Raw genomic sequence first — 8,451 nt, forward strand, 5'->3', positions numbered from 1 at the left:
CCAAATGCTTTGAACAGTCTACTCTAATCCACCCAACCATATTCATAAGGTCCCTGTGCACAATGTCTGCAGCATGTTCCACATTGACTACTGCCTGGTGGACTTGTGGTCAAAAGTATTTACTTGGAACAACTCTTCCACATCCAGCTGACTGGGGTATGCATGGTATCAGGGCCAGAACCATCCTCATCAATACCAGGCAGAACTTCAGCAAGTAATGTCAATTCATTATCAAATTACTTATATCTCACTGTATCCTACTCTAAGATTTATTTTCTTGTGGGCATTCATAATAAATAGAAAGAAACACAAAAGAATCAATGAAAAACCACACACGACAGAGATGGACAAACAATAAAAGTGCAAAAGACAACAAGTTGTGCAAATAGAAAAAGAAAACGATTAAATAAAGGTAGATAGACAGATATGCAAGCAATTAGTATTGAGAACACAATTTGTAGAGACCTTAAAAGTGAGTTTGTAAGTTGTGAAATCAGTTCTGTGTTGGGAACAAGTGAAGTTATCCCCTCTGGTTAGTGGGTAATAACTGTTGCTAAACCTAGAGGCGTGGGACTTGAGGCTCCTGTACCTCCCTCCTGATGGCAGCAGTGAGAAGAGAGCATGGCCAGGATGGTAGGGGTCTTTGATAAAGGACACTGCTTTTCCGGGAGAGTGCTCCTTGTGAATGTGCTCAAGGGTGGAGAGAGCTTTAGGTGTGCTCAAGGGTGCACTGTGTCCACTACTTTTTGTAGGTTTTTCTGTCCAAGGACATTAGTGTTCCCATACCAGGCTGTGATCCAACCACTCAACTACATATCTATAGAAGTTTGTCAAAGCTATAGATGACATACCAAATCTGTGCAAACTTCTAAGAAAGTAGAGGTGCTGCTATGCCTTCTTTATAATGGCACTTACATGCTGGGCCCAGGATAGATTCTCTGAAATAACACTGAAGGATTTAAAATTGCTGACCCTTTCCACCTCTGATTCCCCCCCTCCCCAATGAGGAATGGCTCATGGACCCTCCAGTTTCCTCCTCTTATAGTCAGTAATCAGCTTTTTGGTTTTGCTGACATCAAGTGAGGTTCCCAAACATGAGAAAATCTACAGGTGCTGGAAATCCAAAGCAACACACACCCAAACTGCTGGAGGAACTCAACAGGTCAGGTAGCATCTATGGAAAAGATTAACCAGTTGACATTTCAGGCTGAGACCCTTCATCAGGACTGGAAAGGGAGAGGAGAAGTCAGAGTAAGAAGATGAGGGGAGGAGAGGAAGAAGTACAAGGTGGCAGAGGTGATAGGTGAAACTGGAAGAGGGGAAGGAAGTGGAGTAAAGAGTTGGGAGGTTGCTTGGTGAAAGAGATAAAAGGCTGGAGAAGTTGGGGGGCGGGGGGGGAATCTGAGATGAGGACAACATGGGTACACTTAGACCAAGGGAAAAGTGTCTCCGGGGACTTGTGCATTGTGATTCATCAGACCTGTTCCATCTTGGAGCCCAAGAAACTGAACCACGTCCCAGGTGATTGCTGAAGCAGCAGAGTGGGAGAACAGGCCACAGCTACAAAAGTTCAAAGTGAATTTATCAAAACACACATATGCCACCATATACTACCCTGAGATTCATTTTTTGTGGGCATTCATAGTAAATAGAAAGGTGCTGTTACGGCACCATGCAGCCAGGTTCTCAAATTCCCTCCTATACGGAGATTTGTTACTATCTTCGATTTGGATCACAACAGAGGTATCATTAGCAAATTTAATAATGGCATTAGAGCTGTGCTTAGTCTCACAGTGAGAAGTATAAAGTGAGTAGAGTAGCGGGCTAAGCACATAGCCTTGTGCTGATGGACTTCACTTTCGTGTTATAATGTGTTTTTACTGGAGACTTGCTGGCCAGATCACAGGAGATGCCAGAAAGTAGAAAGCAATGGGGGGGGGGGGAGGGGGGAGAGGGAGGGTCTGCTTCTGGGCTGCAGCACCTTGGTATATTGCAACATCTCAAATAAAAAGGACAACACTTCAATTTTATGACTGCAAGCATCGGAAACCAGACGGAAAGTTTGATGGACCAGGCTGTGTAGTTATTCTCGAACCTGCTGTTGATCGCCTGTCTAAAGGCTTGGGACAAAGTTTTAAGGTGTAGTCCATTTCTAATTGAGGAAATTACCTAATGGAGCTTTAGTCGAAGGAAAGCAAAAATCTTATGTTCCCTACTCTTTGCTTCAAGTGAGTCAACTTGACCGTGACGATCTTGAAGGTTTTTAAAAAAAAAAACCCATCAGTTTATGGGCGTAGGTGCCAGTATCAAGGCCAATATTTACTCGCATTTCTTAATGAGAAAGTGGTGGGAGGCTGCTTCCTGAACAACCGCATTCATCCAGAGATAGGATTGCTGCAGTATGATAGTTAGAGACTTCCTGGAATTAGCCCCAGAAATGACAATATACTTTCAAAGCAGAAAGCTGCTTGAACCTGCAAGTCATGGTGTATCCATGTCTGTTGCCCTGTGGCCTTTTGCAATGCAGAGGTTGAAAATCTTAGAATCTTCCTACAAGAATAACAATGCAGCGTCTGTAGAAGACTTTGTAGGTTGTACATACTGCAGACACAGTATTCTTGTGGTGAAGATGGTAGATGGGATGCTAATCAAATGGACCCTTTGTCCTGGCTGATTCTGAGGTCCTTGAGTATTGTGATGACGCACCAACAAAACTGAGGAACTTCCTTTGTTCTCCTGATTTGTTCCTTCTAAATGCTCAGCTTTCAATCTGCTCTTGTACCATAGTATTAATCTGCACAATTTCAAACATCTTACATGGCTTTCTCGGGGAATATCTCTGAGAGGATTCAGATATGGGCGTATGGTTGCATTTAAATTTTGCTAGTCGCAATAATGAATCGATGCGCTGTAGCGTCTGGAAATCTGATTGGAAGAGATTGCCAGAGGAATTTTACAGTTGGCACTTCAAGATGCAGCCTTCAGTCAACAATACCCTGCGAATTAAAAGTTCTAAGTGCAAATATATTATCATAATTCACCTCAAGATTCATCTTGTTGCAGGCATTATCAGGAAAACAAATAGAATTTTACAATAATATACATAAAGAATGACAAACAATCAAATTGCAAAAGAAAACAAGCTGATCAAATAAAAATAATACTGAGAACATGTAACACACACAAAATGCTGGTGGAACACAGCAGGCCAGGCAGCATCTATAGGAAGAAGCACTGTTGACGTTTCAGGCCGAGACCCTTCGTCAGGACTAACTGAAAGGAAAGATAGCGAGAGATTTGAAAGTAGGAGGGGGAGGGAAAAATGCAAAATGATAGGAGAAGACCGGAGGGGTGGGGTGAGGCTGCAAGCCAAAAAGATGATTAGCAAAAGGGATACAGAGCTAGAGAAGGGAAAGGATCATGGAATGGGAGGCCTAGGGAGAAAGAAAGGGGGAGGGGAGCACCAGAGGGAGATGGAGAACAGGCAGAGTGATGGGCAGAGAGAGAGAAAAAAAGGGAGAGAAAAAAAACTAAATATATCAGGGATGGGGTAAGAAGGGGAGGAGGGGCATTAACAGAAGTTAGAGAAGTCAATGTTCATGCCATCAGGTTGGAGGCTACCCAGCTGGTATATGAGGTGTTGTTCCTCCAACCTGAGTGTGGCTTCATCTTGACAGTAGAGGAGGCCATGGATAGACATATCAGAATGGGAATGGGATGTGGAATTAAAATGTGTGGCCACTGGGAGATCCTGCTTTCTCTGGCAGACAGAGCATAGGTGTTCAGCGAAACAGTCTCCCAGTCTGTGTCAGGTCTCACCAATATATGAAAGGCCACACCGGGAGCACCGGACACAGTATACCATACCAGCTGACTCACAGGTGAAGTGTCGCCTCACCTGGAAGGACTGTCTGGGGCCCGGAATGGTGGTGAGGGAGGAAGTGTAAGGGCAGGTGTAGCACTTGCTCCGCTTACAAGGATAAGGGCCAGGAGGGAGATCAGTGGGAAGGGATGAGGGGGATGAATAGACAAGGGAGTCACTTAGGGAGCGATCCCTGCGGAAAGCAGAAAGAAGTGGGGGAGGGAAAGATGTGCTTGGTAGTGGGATCCTGTTGGAGGTGGCAGAAGTTACGGAGAATTATACGTTGGATCTGGAGGCTGGTGGGGTGGTAGGTGAGGACAAGGGGGACTACTGTCAAGATGAAGTCCCACTCAGGTTGGAGGAACAAAACCTTATATACGGGCTGGGTAGCCTCCAACCTGATGGCATGAACATTGACTTCTCTAACTTCTGTTAATGCCCCTCCTCCCCTTCTTACCCCATCCCTGATATATTTACTTTTACCCCTCTCCTTTTTGTTCTCTCTTTCTGCCCATCACTCTGCCTGTTTTCCATCTCCCTCTGGTGCTCCTCTCCCCCTTTCTTTCTCCCTAGGCCTCCCATCCCATGATCCTTTCCCTTCTCTAGCTCTGTATCCCTTTTGCCAATCACCTTTCTGGCTCTCAGCTTCACCCCCCCCCCCCCCAGTCTTCTCCTGTCATTTTGCATTTTCCCCTCCCCCTTCTACTTTCAAATCTCTTACTATCTTTCCTTTCAGTTAGTCCTGATGAAGGGTCTCAGCCCAAAATGTCGACAGCAATCAGAGTAATTTAATTTGGCTTTTTTGACACCGATCAGCAGAAAAAACTCTTTCAAGTCAAAATGAAAAAAAGTTACTAATTGGTCTAAATCTATTACAATTATTAAAGACAAAATGATTGATTGCATAATTACTCACCCCCTTCAAGTCAGTATTTAGTAAATGAACATTTGGCAGTAATTACAGCCTTGAGTCTGTGTGGATAGGACTTTGCATATCTGGACGCTGCAATATTCCTCCATTCTTCATTACAAAACTGCTCAAGCTCTGTCAGATTGCTTGGGTATTGTGACTGAACATTGAGCCACAAATTCTTAATTGGATTGAGGTCTGGGCTCTGACTTGGCCACAACATTCAATTTGTTGTTTTTAAACCATTCCTGTGTAGCTTTGGCTTTATGCTTGGGGCTATTGTCTTGCTGGAAAACAGATCTTCTCCCAAGTCGCAGTTCTCTTGCAGACTGCATCAGGATTTCCTCCAGGATTTCCCTGCATTTTGCTGCATTCAGTTAACCTTTTACCTTCACAAGCCTTCCAAGATCTTCTGCAGTGAAGCATTCCCACAGCATGATACAGCTATGCCACACTTCACAATAGGGATGGTATGTTTTTGATTATTAGCAGTGTTTGGCATAAACCAAACATAGAATTTAGTCCAATTGCCTAAAAGCTCAATTTTGGTTTCATCAGACCATAGAACCTTCTTCCAGCTGACTTCAAATTCTCCCACATGCCTTCTGGCAAACTCTAGCCGAGTTTTCATGTGAGCTTTTTCCCCAACTTGACTTTCTCTTTGCTACTCTCCCATAAAGCTGTGACTGGTGAAGCACCCGGGCAACAGTTGTTGTATGTGCAGTCTCTCCCATCTCAGCCACTGAAGCTTGTACCTCCTCCAGAGTTGTCATAGGTCTCTTGGTGGCCTCCCTCACTAGTCTCCTTCTTGCACAGTCACTCAGTTTTTGAGGATGGCCTACTCTAGGCAGATTTACAGCTGTGCCATATTCTTTTTATTTTTTGATGACCGACTCAACTGTACTCCATGGGATATTCAGCGACTTGGAAACTTTCTTGTATCCAGCTCCTGACTTGTGCTTTTCAATAACCTTTTTGAAGAGTTGCTTGAAATGTTCATTTATCTTCATGGTGTAGTTTTTGCCAGGATACTGACTCACCAGCAGTTGGACCTTCCAGATACAGGTGTATTTTTACTACAATCAATTGAAACACCAATCAATTGACTGCACACAGGTGATCTCCACTTAATTAATTACATGACTTCTAAAACCAATTGGCTGCACCAGTGATGTCTTGGTGTGTCATGTTAAAAGGGGCAAATACTTCTGCAATCAATTATTTTGTGATTTATATTTGTAATTAATTTGGATTACTTGTAGAGATTTGTTTTCACTCTGACATGAAAGAGTCTTTATCTGTTGATCTGTGTCAAAAAGCCAAATTAAGCCCACTGTGATTCAATATTGTAAAAGAATAAAACATGAAGACTTTCAAAGAGGGATGAATTCCTTTTAATAGGTTCTGTATATATACAAAATAAATAGTGCAAAAAGAGATCAAAAAATGAGGACTGGCTCACGGACTTCTTCCCCCTGTAATCAATAAACAACTCTTTGGTTGAGCATTGACTGTAGAATCAACACCCGTCTCAGAAAGGACCTGCACCCACTGCAGTTTGTCTAATCACTACAATAGGTCAGCAGCAGACACAATCTCAATGGCTCTTCACGCAGCCTTGGATCACCTGGACAATGCAAATACCCGTGTCAGGATGCTGTTCATTAACTGTAGCTCAGCATTTAACACCATCATTCCCACAGTCCTGATTCAAAAGCTTCAGAACCTAGGCATCTGTACCTCCCTTTGCAATTGGATCCTCGACTTCCTAACAGGAAGACCACAATCCGTATGGACTGGAAATAACATCACCTCTCTGACAATCAACAAAGGTACTGCACAGGGATGTGCACTTAGCCCACTGCTCTACTCCTTTTACACCCATGTCTGTGTGGCTAGGCATAGCTCAAATGCCATCTATAATTTTGCTGATGATACAACCATTGTAGGTAGAATTTTAGATGGGAACGAATGGGTGTACAGGAGCGAGATATACCAGCTAGTTGAGTGGTGTCGCAGAAACAACCTTGCACTCAATGTCAGTAAGACCAAAGAGCTAACCATGGACTTCAGAAAGGGCAAGTCCAGGGAACACGAACCAATCCTCATAGAGGGATCAGAAGTGGAGAGAGTGAGCAGGGTGTCGATATCTCTGAGGACCCAACCTGGATGCAACATATTGATACAGCTATAAAGATGCCAAGATAGGGGCTATATGTCATTAGGAGTTTGAAGAGATTTGGTTTATCAACTAAAACATACAAAAATTTCTACAAATGTACTGTGGAGAGCATTCTGATTGGCTGCATCACCATCTGGTATGGGTGAGGTGGGGGTGGGGTGTTGGCTACTGTGCAAGAATAAAAGAAGTTGCAGAAACTTGTAAAAGTAGTCAGCTCCATCATGGGTGCTAGCCTCCCTAATATCCAAGACATCTTCAAGGAGCGGTGACCTAGGAAGGTGGTGTCCATCATTAAAGACCCCTACGACCTAGGACATGCCATCTTCACATTGTTGCTGTCAGGAGGGAGGAATAGGAACCTGAAGGCACACATTTAGCAGTTCAGGAACAGCTTCTTCCCCTCTGCCATCCAACTTCTAAATGGACATTGCACCCATGAACACTTCCTGACTACTTTTTTTTTTACACTACTTTACACTATAGTTACACCACTTAACTATTTAATAGGCAAATATATACTTAATGTAACCCAGTTTTTTCTCTCTATATTTATTTCATTGTACTGCTGCGATAAAGTTAACAAACTTCACGACATAGGCCTGTGATATTAAATTTGATTCTGATTCTGACATACCAACTCTCCTGAAACTCCTAATGAAATATAGCCGCTGTCATGCCTTACTTGTAATTGCATCAGTATGTTGGGCCCAGGATATTTTTCAGACATGTCGATACCCAGAAACTTGAAGCAGCTCACCCTTTCTTTCCACTGCTGATCCCTCAATGAGGACTGGTATACGTTCCCTCGACTTCCGCTTCCTAGAGTCTTACTGACGTTGACTGCAAGGTTGTTTGTTGCAATAGTGCTCAACCAGCTGATCTATCTCACTCATAACCATCTGAAACTTTGCCAGCAATAGTTGTGTACAAGAGCCAAATGATTGTATGGTAATAATTATTCCCGGACCCTGGTGGTGTGGGATCATTGACTGTAGTGAGAAAAGGGCATGGTCTGGACATTAGGAATCTTTGATGATTAATGCTGCTTTCTTGTGGCAGCACTCCATGAAAATGTACTTAGTGTTGGGGAGGGATTTGCCTGTGATGGACTAGGCTGTATCCATCACCTTCTGTAGCCTTTTCCATTCTTGGGAATTGGTATTTCCATACCAGTTAGGCTACTCTCCTAATGATGCAACCAGTTAGGCTACTCTTCACTGTGTATCTATAGAAGTTTGTCCAAGTTTTTGGTGACGTGCGGAACACATGCAGACTTGTAAGGAAGTAGTGCTCTCATGCCTTCTTTGTGATGGCTCCAGTTCAGATTCTCTGATATGCTAAAGCCAAGGAATTTAAAGCTACTGACTCTTTCCACCTTCATTTCCTTAATGAGGACTGGCTCACGGACTTCTTCCCCCTGTAATCAATAAACAACTCTTTGGTTTTGTTGATGTTGAGTGAGAGGTTATTGTTGTGTCACAACTCAATTAGATTTTC

This window comes from Hemitrygon akajei, chromosome 4 (assembly GCF_048418815.1).
Source record: "Hemitrygon akajei chromosome 4, sHemAka1.3, whole genome shotgun sequence".
Taxonomy (NCBI): Eukaryota; Metazoa; Chordata; class Chondrichthyes; order Myliobatiformes; family Dasyatidae; genus Hemitrygon; species Hemitrygon akajei.